This window comes from Lagopus muta, chromosome 1 (genome assembly GCF_023343835.1).
Source record: "Lagopus muta isolate bLagMut1 chromosome 1, bLagMut1 primary, whole genome shotgun sequence".
Taxonomy (NCBI): Eukaryota; Metazoa; Chordata; class Aves; order Galliformes; family Phasianidae; genus Lagopus; species Lagopus muta.
The window spans coordinates 47,595,155-47,609,990 of record NC_064433.1 but is presented as its reverse complement, the minus strand read 5'-3'; the positions used below and the strand labels follow the sequence as shown (position 1 = coordinate 47,609,990).

The 14,836-nt window shown below is 45.6% G+C and overlaps 1 protein-coding gene across 14 annotated transcripts in view; it reads left to right on the top strand.

The window, feature by feature from the left end:
• The first annotated feature begins 7,205 nt into the window (after positions 1 to 7,205).
• Positions 7,206 to 14,836, top strand: part of GSG1 (germ cell associated 1) — a 90,407-nt gene continuing 82,776 nt past the window's right edge. For all 14 annotated transcript variants that reach the window (XM_048949895.1, XM_048949914.1, XM_048949924.1 and 11 more), the window contains exon 1: positions 7,206 to 7,456. The gene's annotated coding sequence lies outside the window, so the exon portion shown is untranslated. The remainder of the gene's footprint in view (positions 7,457 to 14,836) is intronic.

Genomic DNA, 14,836 nt, shown 5'->3' with positions numbered 1-14,836 from the left:
TTCAGAAGGTGGAAACCAAAGATGGACGTTGTTTAGCAAATCAATAGGATCAACAGCATGAGGCACAGTCACTCGCATTGGGCTCAGCCTCCTGACTTGCTAGAAAATCAGAACAGGAGGAGATAAAATGCTTTCTCAGAGCAGTCTCCTCTATGTAGAGCCAGATAGGGTGGCTAAAAATCTGTTCTGCTCTAGACTGCATTGCAGACTAGGTTTTTGTTTTCTGACCTTAGCAAACCATGACTGCCCTAGGGAAAAGAGGAATGCAAGTGGCATGAGGAGCAAGCAGTCCCAGAGCAATGGTAAAACATTACTTGGGAAGAAGCTGTCCTGTGGTGCTATGAGAATTCTACAGCCTTAGCCCATTTGCTGCTTCTGGATCACCTGTCTGAGCTGCGATTAGCTGTGGAAAAAAGACTGTTTCCTGGAGTATGGATTCCCATACTGGAGTATGGCTGGTTGCCTGGGTAGGGGGCAGGTAAAAGAAAAAGTCTCAGGGTTTGATGTTCTGGCTCATTCATTTATACTGGTAGTAGTTAGGAATACCATCAGAGTTATGTGTTTAAAATATGTGGTTCACGTTTCCTTTGGCTGCTCTTCAAAGCCTCTACCTCTCCTCAGGTCCACAAAAATGTGGTTAGTGCTCTGTGAGACCCTCACAGTTGGTATTTGGGCACCTCTCTGACTGTAAACCAACACTGAAATTGGCAGTTTAGGATCCACTAGTTCTTGTGGAGATTAGGGTGAATCTCACTCTCTCAATCTGCAGCAAGTTGGAATTTCTTTGCTAGGTCCTCCTACCTGTTGTGGGTAGTTATGTCCCAGAATTAGTGGCTGGTTCCTTTTAGTGGTATCAAGTATCTTGCCTCAGTATAATGACCCAGAGAGACATGCTGAGAAATATTTTTCTTTATTTTTTCCGCTCTCTCTTTTTCATAGACTGGTGAGAGATACCAGCTACCATAGCAATGCCATGCAAGGAGATAAGTGTTAGCTGATGCCTAGCATGCTGTTGATAGGGGCCTCTGGAGATTGTCTGGGCTACTGTGATGAGATGTCTGATAATGCAGTTGATACCTTTGGACATTTAATTCCAAGAAAAATGAGCTTTTCTCTTAAGATATGGGTGCTACAGTCTGACAAGGTTCCACAGACAGTCCTAGGCCTGACAGTGTCTCACAAGACAGAGCTGGGGTGAGAGGAAAGGTCAAAGGCCAAGCATTGGGTATGAGTGGGAAGAGGTGGAAGATCTTTAAGGCACCTGTCAAGACAACTCCAATGAGTTAGAAGCTGATCTTACTGAAAAGACTCTACTAAGGAGACTGAGAAGAGGATTCTCAAGGGAGACGTTATTGCTCTTTACAACAACCAAAAGGAGGACTGAAAGGAGGTCGTGTGAGGTGGGGTTTGACATCTCCCAGATAACAGAGTTAGGGATGAGAGGGAATGGCTTCAAGTTGTGCCACGGGGCATTCAGGTTGGATGTTAGGAAACACTTCTTCTCTGAAAGAGTGGTGCTGCAGTGGCACAATCTGCCCAGAGAGGCGTGGAGTCACTGTCCCTGAAAGTGTTCCAGAACTACATGGATGTGGCACTGAGGAACATGGTCAGTGGGCATGGTGGGGACAGGCTGATGGTTGGGCTAGGTGATCTTAGAGGTCTTTTTGAAACTTAATGGTCCTGTGAGGAAAGTTCCTGCTCTGACACTCCCTGCCTTTTGTGCCCCTGGATCCAGACTGGTTTCAAGGACTGGTGTGAAGCATCCCTTTGGTAGCTGTGGCACCAACATCTCTATGAGTGACGCTGTTCCCTACTGGAGGAGTGCTCAGACCCAACAAGACAATACCTTATGATCTGCTCCACGGTCAAGAATTGCTTGCTTCTACTCTTTTCAGAGCTATATCTGTGCTCTATAGCCATGGCTGCTCTCACCCCCTTCTCCTCAATGCTGGCTGCAGGGTGAGAATGTCTCTGTGCCACCTGGCAGCCTCTCCTGCAGTGCCAGTGCTCCCAGTCTCCTTGGCAGGCTGGGCACGTCAGGCTCTGCTCCCCTGGGTAGTTTTGTTCCTTGCCCACCTGAGTGCTGATGCTGTGGTAAAAATAACTCTGCACGGAAATGAGAGCATTGATTGGGATTTAAATAAAATTTACATAAAACTCTGCTTTGAGTACTAATTAATTAGGTGTTAAAAGCCCCTGGTAAAAGGAGAGGGGAGCTTGTTTGCCTTCTCAAATGGGGGAAGCTATTAAGAGAGGCAAAGACTTTCTGTGGCTTTACTGTAGCTCTATGCTCCAGCTGACAGGCATGGTGGGAGATCTGCTGTTGGAATGAAAGAGAGAAGACTCCCTTCTGCTTTATCCAGTGCAAGACAGCCAGACTCCTAGCACAGCCATAGGATGCCTCTATCAGGTACCAGGGAGGGTACTGCCTAGCTCTAATCCAGCCCTCCTTCTTGACTGGGTAGTGCTCATCCCTGTGTTGGGCAGAAGAGGAATTTGACTCTTGATCTTGTCCCCTAAGGGGGGCTGTAGGAGGTAAATGTAATGTGGAGAGGGGCTATTCTAGTACTTGCATGCACTTACTCCTTCATAGCTCCTCAAGGCAATTTTTTTCCTCATGTGTTACAATTGTTACAAAGGACAGCTCTATGACTTGTGGTGACTTAGTAGTTAATTAAGCAATGAGATGTACACATTGGGGTAACAGCATCAATTAACATGTTCCTTGTACTGTCCACCTAATTTAATCAATCTAGGTTTTTATAGAGTGCTCATAGCCATGGAGAAGTTGAGAGTAGGGAGGCCCTTAAATTTTACTGCAGTTTGTAGTGCTGTCTGAATCCCTTGGCCACCATTAGAAAATGGGTCATATGAATGGACAAAGCAGGGATGTTCTGTTGCTCAAGCCTTTTAGACTGAATTGAACCAACTTTCAGAGAGCACATTTAGCTCTCCCTTGAAGTGGACTGGGCTCTTCACACCCCAGTAGGTCTTCAATGAATTTCAGTGAACTGGGTTTTGACACTTCTTCACTTGGTAGCCACTTGCTGTGTGCTGCAGAAAGTCTTGCAGTCTTTCCAGTGGATGTGCTTAGAGATAGAGCCAGCAGGATATTTATAACAGTTGGTGAAAGCTGAATGTTTGTTCCACACTAGGGGGATGGGCCAACTACAGCTACAAATATTAAAATCCTCTCCAGCGTGGAGTGTCCCCTCCTTGTCCAGCTGCACACCTGAATAGTGCAGCAGGCTGCTATGCAAATCTGAAGGTGATTTACTTCACGTAAATCAAAATCTATCCTGTACATCTTTGATTTACAATCTATTTGGGCTTTTTTGTTGTTTTTTTAATGTTCAGAGATGTCCAGATCTTACAGAATCCATAGGCAACGAAGAATCCCCTTATGCCATATTAACCTTTCTCTGCAGCTGGCTGTTTCTGTGGGGGATGCAATAAGCCACAGTCACTTCCAACCCTAGTGTATACTATGCTTTTACCTTGAGATAACAATAAATCCCAACATGTGTGTGCTTTCTCATTCTTCTCTCCCCAGCCCCCAAAACAAGCTTTAGACTGTGCAAATATTTTGTTCCCATTTTCCTTCTCAGCATTTCCACCTAGATACAGCTGTGTCCCCAAATGTTTTAAAACTCCCACCGTGACTGTTATTGTGAATATGACCAAGGCAGACATGACCTGACAAAAATGCAGAGACATGGAGCTTTCAAGGAAAATAAAGTGGGTAACAACTTTACTGGGGCTATCTGGTGGATCCACATGTTTTTTTTTTTTTGTTGTTTGTTTGGTTTTTTTTTGCCACTACTGTGCTAGAAAAGATGAGACAAGAGACCCCAGTTTATTGAGGTCAGAAAACAAAATCCCAGTGCTTTTTCCAGTGCCTAAGAGGTTAATGCTCATTCCTATACCAAATTCCAGGTGAGGTTGTTACATGTTACTTATCTTTTCTTTGCAACAGCAGTTGGCTATCCCTGTATTCAGGATATTTTACCAGAATGGTAATGGTCAAAGACCAGGGGAACAAAACCTGATAATCCAAACTAGAGTCTGATGTTGCTGGATGCTGCCCAAAGATGGGAGCAACCAGCCTGGAGGCAGATGGACCTCTTCTCTCCCAGTCTCTACTCACTTTAGATGCCCATATTTGAGCTGTTTAATTTTCAGCTTCAGGCCGAGTGAGAATGCAGTTAGCATAGCAGTCTACACGTACATTTGATAAATGTAATTATTCCTGGAATCGCTGGTGCGCTCGGTTTTCATTTTCAGGTTACATCCTGCACCCTCCAAGTGTAAAAGCAGAGTATCGCTGGTGTGAATGCTGAGGAACTGAAGTAGCTGCACTTTTCCAGAAGGAGCATGCCTCCCTTCTAGTGACTAGCATCTCTTTGTCCCGTCCTGCACAACCACTCACCAGCCTCCATAGCATTGTTGCTGCCATCCTACAGGTTGTTGCTGCAGGTCTGGGACACCATTTGCAATGTGATTTTTTGGGGGATGGGTTTTCGTGGACTCCATTTGGGTAGATGTCAAAGTAACAGCTCCCTGTAACTGTATGATGCGGTATGTAACCAGTGGGGTGGGGATGACTGAAAGCAGCTGCGTCTGCATGCACTAAGCTGAATTCAAGGTGTTTAAAACTGGTTTAGCTGGATCTCTAGGAAGGCATCTAGATCACTTTGAGTGCCCAGTGTAACTCTGATTTCTAGTGCTACTTTCACCACAGAAGTGTTTGAGCCACACCTAGCAGTAAATTGTATTAAGAACTTGATAAGCACGTGTGTAACTAAACAGAAGGATTTCTGAAGAGAGGAAATGACTTTGAAATATGAGTACCTAAGTATCCCTTGCATGGGCTTATCAAATGTGTTTGGAAGGAAATTCAACCTCTTTTTGTTTCCATTATATTTATCTTCTGTCAGGCTTCTAGTTTAATGTTTCCACAATAACCAAGGCTTATAAAAACTTTGCTCCCTCCTGTCTTCTGGATTTTGTTTCTTTTCCACCTCTCTCTACAGCACTGGAGAGAGCTGTGGTTCAGGACAGGGCACCGATCAGAATGGTGGCAGAGTCTCAGATGCCTTTGGGGCATTCTGTTTGCATGCTCAGGATGTTTGCTGAGCTTATGAATTTTCCGAGGTGTTGGGCTCTGGGCCTTTGTAGCTCTTTTCTGGGGAAGCATGAATGGAAAGGATGGTATGATGGGCTGGTGGAGCTTGTGCCGGCTGAGTGCCTCTGAAATGGCTTCATTTTATGTGAGCTGTTTCAGCCACCTCCTGTTATTCCTGCAGTGACAGGAGAGTTCATTCATTCTTAACTCTCTTAAAATCTTCAAGACCAGTTTATGTTCCTGGGTAGCAGGAACTGTTTTCTATATATTTTTCCTTGTAAATCCAAGCTCCTTTGTCTGTCTGTGTTCCACTATGCATCTTTCCAATAAATAGGTATTTTAAGTAACACCTTTGAAAGGTTTTCAAGAGAATTCACTGTGATTAAATTTATGGCCCAGTATTACAAGAACTGAAACGAATTTCTGTGTTTTGAGGACAAAATTGTAGATTCCAGTTGAAAGAGACACAGGAGGTAACTCAGGCCTTGCTCAAGCAGGGTCAGTGTTCTGCCTGGCCCCGCTTTGCTGTCTCACAGACCCTGTAACCTTAACTCTGACCATGGCTATCAATCACCAAAGGAAAAATGTCCACCTAATATTCTATCAGGAAACATAACCACAAACGCTGACTTTTTTTTCCTCCCACAATATAAGCAAATCTCTGCTAACTGCAAACTGCTGCTTTCCCACCTGACAGCACAGTTCCTCAGAAATGTGTTACATGCAACTGCTGCTGGTTCCAATCCAGACCTGCTGCTGTATTTGGAGCTGTTAGGAAATGCTGGAGGCCGAACACTCTGAGCTCAGTGCTGTGGGAGAGGCTGTGTGCACTGTGAGGCAGCTCTGGTGCAGACACAGTGTGAGACTCTGCTTAAAGGCTTCAGACTTTCAGTTCCACATGCAGTGTGAGGAAATTTGGCCCTGGCATCCTGACATTTTAGGCACCAACTCTTAAGCAGCAGAGGAATGGAATCAGCTTTTCTGAAGTGGGTGGTTTCATCTCTGCTTTGTTATGGTTGCACCAGAGGAGACCCTGGAGTGCGGCTTTATTTGTTGGAAGGGGTCCAGAGCAGGGAGGAGCCTCTGGTGATTTTAGTCCTGTTCTCAGCTTCCCCATAAGTTCCACAACAACCACTGGCAGAATGTTTCCAACAGGATATAGGTGGGATCTTTGAAACTCTGGGGCACTCGAGTACATCAGTAAATATGCAACACATTCACTGCCTCCTGGCAGGATTCTGGATTTATCCAAAAGGAGATACTCCATAATAGAGGAGATTAGATCAACTGCTGAAAATGATCCTGTAAATTCCAGGAAGTTCACACTGCAGCTGCAAGATGTGAGGCTGTACCCAGTGCCTGCTTGGCTTTTTTGATGTTGTTTCATCACAGAGGTGGCTGCACAGCAGTTGGTGCTTTTTTAATGAGGCAGAAGGTTTCAAGCCACACATCTGCAGTGAGAGGTGCAGGCAGCCTGGTGCTGGGACTGTGATCTTGCGGTGTGTGAGCACGTTTCAATTTCATTGAAGCTGCTGGGCGCACGGTAGGATGGTGCTCTGGGGATCCAGGCTCTCCTTGAGCTCAGGAGTGATGAGTGACAAAAGGCAGAAATGATGCAGAACCAGGAAACTGAACTGACTAGAATCCTTACTGAGCCTCTCTAGCTGGCTGTCTCCTTCTTCCAGCGCTCAGCTCCTCTTTCCAACCAGACCACAACCTTCAGGTAAAAAAGAAGAAATACATCAACTTATGCAGTATTATTTTACTTGCCCAAATGTGGATTTTTTTTTTTCCCTCCTAATGAATGTGGCCTATAGTCCAGGTTCGACAGCAATCAGCTGAGGGAGAAGTTTTATGCACACCTGCTTGTCCCTTGGTGACCAAAATCCTCCTGTCAGATTCTCAGTATTAGGTTGCTGTGCAGCCAGAACATGCTTGTTACAGACATGAGAATTACCAAACGAAACGGCTTTTCTTTAGCTAAATATGCACTGCATTTTGAATGTCTATCTTCTGTGATAGGATCTTCCAAGGATAGTGATGGAGAGTGTGTGGGCTGGGACTGTGCCTTAGCCAGAGATATAGCAGACATCTGAAACACTTAGAGTGGTATGAATGGGCATGAAAGGTACCAGTGGATGTGGCAGTAGGCTGGAGTGGCAGGTGTTAGTGACAGCTAAGCTTGAAGGTTATCCAGATCACAGCGCACCTAACAGCTTCCCAAAACACCCAGACCGGGAAACCAAAGGTCACCTTCAAGCAAACAACAGACTGAAGCCATTGAGAGATGAAAAGATAAAGGACAAGCCTGAAGTCATTGAAGAAATCCAGGTAAGGAGACTAAAAATAATGAGTAAATCAGTAATGTTTCCTAATACTTCTGGCAGGTAGAACAGGGTGAGGAGACAAAATGCCACATCCAGTGTGAACCCTTAAAGTGACCAAAAGGCAAATCCAAAAACAATTGGCCGTGGCCTAAGAGGAACGTGAGAGATGTGATGATGACCTTGTGTCCCTTGTCCTCCTGCCTTTGCAAGCAGTACTGGCTTGCATGGGGGCATGAATGTCTAGGTGCCTGAAAGCTAGTGGGCGTGAAAGAATGAGTATGAATGAAAGCGGTGGTTTAGAATAAAATAATCTCTTCTGATAAGGATTCTCACTGAACTTTGCTGCATAAGCTATGTGCAGCAGAGCATTGTTCCTAGCCAAGGACTCACAGTGTAATAAACCTTAAAAGAGGATGTTCTGCATGAGGAATGTGGTATATTCACATACATCCCTGTGAAGGCGGGTGTGTGCTCCAAAGCCTGTGGTTAAATTAATTCTTAAAGCTCCTCAGTTTGACGTGGCTTTCCTTTCCATATAGAATGTAACTGGAGGAGGGATAATTTTCTCTCCTCCTCTGCTTCTTTCTCTACCACCTGCTCACGCATACGATGTCTTCTGTTACCAGAGACTATCCTGAATGAACCAGCTCTGCTGCATGGCAGTGGTCTTCAGGCAGAGGTGTGTGAGGAATATTAAAAAGTCAGGCTGTGAATGAGGGGAGAGGCACTCTGCAGACTATATATATATATACATATTCCTTCTTCTTTCTCTATAAACTCTGGCTCGAGCTCATGTGTGAGCTGCAAGACAGCTGTCAGACTGAGCCCTGCTTACTAAATACATATAACAAGGCACTGAGGGTTGGGCTAGTGCAATGAGGAGAAGCAAAGCCTTCCCCCCAGCTGGCAGATGGGAAAGAGCCTGGCTCCTGTCTGGACCTGATGCTTATCTACCCATGGAGACTGGAAGTGACTGCAACTTCATCCTCCTAAGTGCTTGGCTGGACCTGAGGGTGCTTGGATAACTTTCATAGTTCTTATATGGATTTTCCCTCATGCCATTTTCTCTCAAAGGCTATGGAGATGCACGCTTGCTGCCTGAAAGCAAAATAGCTTATTTACTACTTCTGCTCAGCCGCAGCCCTGTTGACTTCAAGTGCAAGGTCACAGCAGTGGGTAAGGCAGGATGAGTTTTGTGTCAGTACAAAGGAGTCAGTGCTCAGACAGGTGCCTGCCCATAGGCTGTGTGCCCTGGTGTGCATGGGGCTGTGACCAGGTCAGAACTGATGTTTGCTGGGGTGGAATGGCTGCAAGTTTTTGTGTGTAGTATACCTCCATATAGACTCCATACAAGCTGGGCTTGTGTGAAATCACACTAGTGTTGACATAAAATGCCCCACTGGGACAGAGCAATGGTTCCTGTAGCTCAGTGTCTATCCTATGGTGTCAGTACAAGATGTTTCAGGAGAGTGAGGGAGACAGGCCCCTGTCTACAGTGTGTGTACCCAACAGCACCCACAGCCCTGGGCTAAGGGTGGTGGCTGTTCACCCCTGCCACCACCTGAACCCACTTACTCATGAATGTATCTAGCTCCATATCAGGGCAGAAGTTCAAGAGTGCAGCTATGAATTGGCTAATTAGGGAAATGAAGCAACCTTGGGTAGGATGCCTACCTCAGCAAGATGGGTAGAAGTGTCATGACCCAGAGAGGATTGAAGATGGAATCTACAACTGATAGAAACAGCTTGAGAGGATTTTGAGACTCCAACTATCTGAGATAGCAGCTATCTAGTGGAGAACTTCTACAGCAGTCTTGCACAGTGTCTGGTTTTCTGCTCAGAATATGGTTTCTGGTACAGTCGGTACAGACTTCTTGCCATTTCATTCAACATCTTTCACCAAGAAAAGGTAGGAAAATGTGAGAAAGGGGGTTGCCTGTGCACTATTATTACATGACTGTGGCTTCTGGAAGCCTTCTTGGGTCCTAGTGGCATTGCATGTGCTGGCTGGATGCTCTGCACTCACCATAACAAGGGTTCACAGCTGGTGAAGCACAGCACAAGAATACTTTGGATAGGGCTGTGACATGGTAGGACCTAAGTCTTACTGTCCTCAGCTTCTGAGCTCTGTATGTTGTATAAGAAGGCAGAATATTCCACAGGATGAGAAAATGTTTTAAAAAACATGTTTGCCCATTTGCATCCTGGTCCTTTTGCCTAACTCACCCTAACTCATCTCAGTGGAGATAATATCTTGAGCCTTCTGAGTCTTAGTGTCATCAGCTAAAAAAGGGGGCCAATATCAAGCCTACCTACCTTCCATGTGTTGCAGCTAATTAGAGTTAGCATTAGTTAATGCTCGCACAGCTCTGAGATGTGAAAATGGCAATATCATGCCAAGTATTACTTCTTGTTGCTAGACACCATGATTCTTCATAACCAGGGCAGTCAATTAAATTAGCTGACAGAGGAGAGATACCAAACATAATACTGTATGCATGATGGCTAGGGAAAACTCTGCTCCTGCTACATACAGAGCCAGTGAGAGCAGTCTCTGTTTGTGTAGGAGAGCAGGTGTTCCCCAGTGGCTTTGCTGCAGCAGTCCACTGAGAGAGGAATGGAAGGACCAGTTTCTCACAGATTCTGGGATTGAGGGATCTGCTCAAATCTCACAAGGGCCTTGTTCTTGTATTTCCAAGGATGCTGATTCTCTGTGATGCTGTTTTAGTTTTAAAGCCCTTAGGAATGATACTTCCAAGTTACTTGTTGGAGGTGCAGCAGTTTTTCTTCTAAGCTTAGCAAAAATTGTAGCAGGTTGGTTGAGCTACAGGAACAAGCTGAGCAGCGTGTCCAAGTGCTTGCTGCCTCACGTTTGTCTAATGGCACCATCCTCATCTGGAAGAAAAGAAGATTCTTCTTCCACACACAGGGCTTCACACATGGCAGCATTTCACCAGCTGCTGTGCAGGAGAACTCTGGGCACAGTGCAGCCCATGGATGTGTGCTGTCTCTACGAGGATACCTGTTGTTACTCAGGAACATCATACCAGCTGTGATCAAGGAGCAGGCACCCTGGGAGAACATAGGAGAAGCAGGTCAAGAATGAAGCTGCCTCTGTACCCAGCAAGGCACCATTCTGAATAGGAAACAAAAGTAGTGTGACTTGCTTGCAACCCAAAACTGGGAATTACAATTGTGTAATGCCATTTCCCAAAGCTGGACTTTGTCCAAGATCAGTAGCCTGGGTTTTGGCCATTGATCCAAAATGATTGCCCATGCTGGAACCTTAGCTTGTGGCCTCTTTCAGGAGCTGTCCCCAGGCACTCAGAGGTCCTTCCCCCTGCAGAGCCATGATTCACTAGGGAGGCTGAGGGAACAGTGCCATGCACTGAATCACCAGGGCTGTTTCTTACAGTTCCTCAGCACTAACCTACATATTAGCAGAGGAATTGGCCACAGTTCCTGGCCAGCTTCCATCCTTTGCAATTGCATTCTGTTGCCTTGAAACCCCCCCCTCCTCACACACATGCACATGCTTCAGAGACACAGAAGCTGTCACTGTTTTCTGTCCAAAACTCCTGCACAGTGGTGGAGCTGGCTCATCCTTCACAGGAACAAACTCCATTTCAGTGCCACTGGACATGAATTATGTGCCTGGAAAAACTCCTTGGGACCTTTTGGAAGGAAGATGCAATCTTGAGATGTAAAGTGGTATTAAAATGTCACCTGGTTTGACTACTGGCTGTTTAGGGCCTATGGCTTTGACAAACGAGTTGGCCTTGTGGTGCCGAAAGGCAGATTGCTGACAGTAAGCATATTCCATTTATGAAGTCATAAAAATGTCCATACTGGGTAAATGATTTAGGACTTTGTCCCTCCTTCCTCCTCCTCTCTTTGTCCTGTGGTTCTTCAGCCTTCTCCTCTCCACAGCAGCTCTTCTCCTCCCAGATAAGCCAAGTTCGTTTGCATTCACTTGTGGCCTGCTGTCCCAGCCAATGTATGTGTGTACAGAGGCACATGCTTAGCCCACCTCTTAGGTTTCCCAGCTCTATGCAGGCTTGTGCACTTCTGACCAAGAAATATGCTTCCAGCTCAACTTTTTTTCTGCTTCCATTCTCATTTCCCTGATTCTTAAACAACAATTTAGTCCTGTCCTGTCTCATCTTTGCCCCTTGATAACTCCTCACATTGAGAGGAGGCTCTCAGGGGAGGACTGAGATGAAGGGAGAGGTGGTAAGTAGGAAATGGATATTAGTCAGCAATAAAGTGTAAAGAACACCCCACCCTTCCTATAAATATCCTATCAGCTCCCCTGCTTCCTAGCAGCACTAATGAGGCTCAACAGGAGTGATGGAGGGCAACAAAGGAATTACTGATGAACAATCAGAGATGGTGCTCTGCTACAAATGGAACTAATTAGCTGTTTTGCATAAGCTGAGAGGGAGGGAGAAAGAAAGAGGAGCAGAAAAGCTCCTAGAAGGAAGGCCACTAGCACTGCAAGCAGCACTTGCTGTTGCTTTCCTGTTCCTTCCCTGTCAAGAGAAGATCACAGGAGAACCAGCACTGGGCAGCTCTCCCCAAGTGGCACAGGCACAGACTGCTGTGAACCAAGACTTACTTCAACATTCCCCAGCCCATATGGCATGTATTGTATAATTCTTGTGGGCAGAAAGGCCAATCCAATCTTTAGCTGAGGAAGGTGGACACATCTTCCATAAATTCAGAGGCCGTGACATGGATATGTGGACCTCCAGAGTACAGTTTACCCTACTTTTAAAGATATCCAAGTTAGATCAGACATGTCAGACTCAAGTGCATTCACCATAGCAGGATGGGTTAATTCTCAACTTGTATATCTTCCGTGCTGGCACCAAGTGTGAGCAGGCAGATAGGAATTTCAAGGGGATTTAGCCTGCTGTAGATGAGAAAGTCAAGCTTCACTGAAGGTGGGCAGCTGTGATGCAGCTGAGGAAGGAGCATGCAGGAGAAGGAGCAAGAGGAAGAGGTGTGTCTTGCAAAGAAGAGTTGCTCATCTGTGCCTCAGTCAAGCAGGAATAGGCAAGGGGAGAGAGTTTAACCCCATCTCACACCACTGAGGTTTGATAATGACTTTGTGACTTAAAAATTAGAGTGCCCAGTGTACTCTTGCAATGCCTGGCAAGTACACAAGGTGGATTCCCCAGCTTGAGAGTGTGACGTAGACAAACCGCTTTTGGGTCACTTTTTGTTGGCACATTACTGCTATTTCTGTGCTTGCTAAGGATGTGAAACCAGAGTGCCCTGTTCTGCCTTCTTTGCCTGGCTGCCAGTTCTTCCAGCACTGCTGGCTGAGGGCAGGAACACCACCTCCATCACCCTGTCTCAGTCCATGACGCCTTTGCTGAGGCTGTGGGCAACCAAACGAGCTACGATCTCTATTATAATCTGGACAGGGGTCTGCTAATAGCTGGCCTGTGCCCCATTAATGCATTTCCCTTTCACAGAGGCTCCCCAAAGAAACTGAAGATGGTGACAACCAGTGTGGCAAGAGCAGCAGGTTAGAAAGGCTGCAGTGTTGCTCTCGTTTGAATTCAGAAGCAGATGCTATAAATTATCTCACAAATGGAGCTGTAGGAATGATTTTCTGCCTCGCCTCCATAATTTGTTGGCACTTTATCTAGGTACACAGCTGCGGGTGGGGTGTCCTCGCAGGAGGGAAAAGGCACTGTGCTATCAGCCCACTTACTAACTTATGCTGGGAGAGATGATTATGGGCTGGGCGCAGCTCCACTAACGGAGAGGAGCAGACGAAAAACATTTTTCCCCTAGGGCAGGGTGTGTGCAAGGCAGTACAGACTCCCACTCCTGATATAGTCCTCAGTTTAGGGAGCATTTCTAGGATGAGATGAACCAGTTCTGTATTCAGAGCAGCTTCTGGGCTATGTAAAACCATACCAAATTCAGATGGACCTTGTGCTTCTTTATCTTTTCAAGCAAAAGGGGAGAATGGAAGGGGATAACATAGTACTAGGCAGATGAAAAATATAGTGCTAAGTTGACTTAAATCTATTTAATTGGGAGATAGATAGACTCCATGCCTTGGGGTGTTTGCAGGGAAATGGCAGCCTTATTCTTCACAGGTGTGTTGGAGATGCTACTTCTTGCGGTGTCCTACATATTGCACTCCAACTTGTCAATTCCTTCAGTTGGGTCCAGGAGCATGTGATATGTATACCAAAATGAGATCTAAAGTGAGCTGTGAGGCAGATCATTTATGAGATCCTCATGTTGCTTACAGGATATTCAATCCTGCCACATCTGCTAATTCTGTGTCTCTAAGTGCTACTGAAAGTGCCTCTGCAGGATTACCTTCTGGAAGCTGTGCTTAGTTGCAGTGGAGCACTATAGAAAATCCTTGCAAGTTTTCTTTGACTCTGCATGGAGAATACTGCAAGAAAAAGAGAAAAGAAAAAATGCACTTATCTCAAAATCTACTTTCCATCTCTTCTAACAGCCACCATGCTGTTCTGATGCCTCATCAGAGAAAGAAATTTACTTTTTTGGTAATGTGATGCGCTTTTATGATGACAGAGAGACAAAGCTCTATCAGGCCAGTTTCCAAACACACAGATGTAGATATGTAGATTTTCTGTCTTAACAACTCAGAAGAGAAACCTATGATGGGGGCAGGGGCAGAATGCAAACAGAAGGCACAAAACGCCTCATGAGTTTTGTTGTTGCAGTGTGTCACCATCATTGTGGTGGTGGTGGTGGTAGTGGTGAGATACTGGCACTTATCTAGGTGGGATGAAAGAGGGACTGGAGCTCCTGCCTTAGCATTGAGAATGGAAAGCCTTGTGTCAGTAAACTGCAAAGAGCAATGGGAGAGTGTTATCCACGGCCATCAGTCTCTTCCTGGTCTGCTTTCTGTAACTGCTTTGCCAGCTTCAGGATTTGATTGGCACTACTGTCAGCTCCTTTCCCAGAGAAAAGAATGTATCCTGCTGTGTGCATCCTCACACTTCCATACATCCATCCCTTCAGGATCCGGAAGTGCTAAGACTGTTCTGTTGGAGCACAGTTTTGCAACCTGTTTATTTGCTGATGGTCCTGGCACCAGCACCTGAGAGCACATGTACTTGTTTTGTCTAGCTATTGGTACCCTTTAGTCCCCACTTACTTTTTCCCAATGGTTTCTTTCCTAAAGGTTAGATATGCAGAGGCAAAAATAGATAGAAACACAACAGACAGATACCTCCAACAAAAGCTTTTCCCAGCAAGTTATTTCAGGGTTTGACCCTTAAAATATGAGAGAGAAAGGCTTCTGCTTTCTCCCTCCTTAACTACACTGCAGCTGATCAGTGCAGAGATATCTTCCTTCCAGCAGGTAAATGCTTTCCTGCTT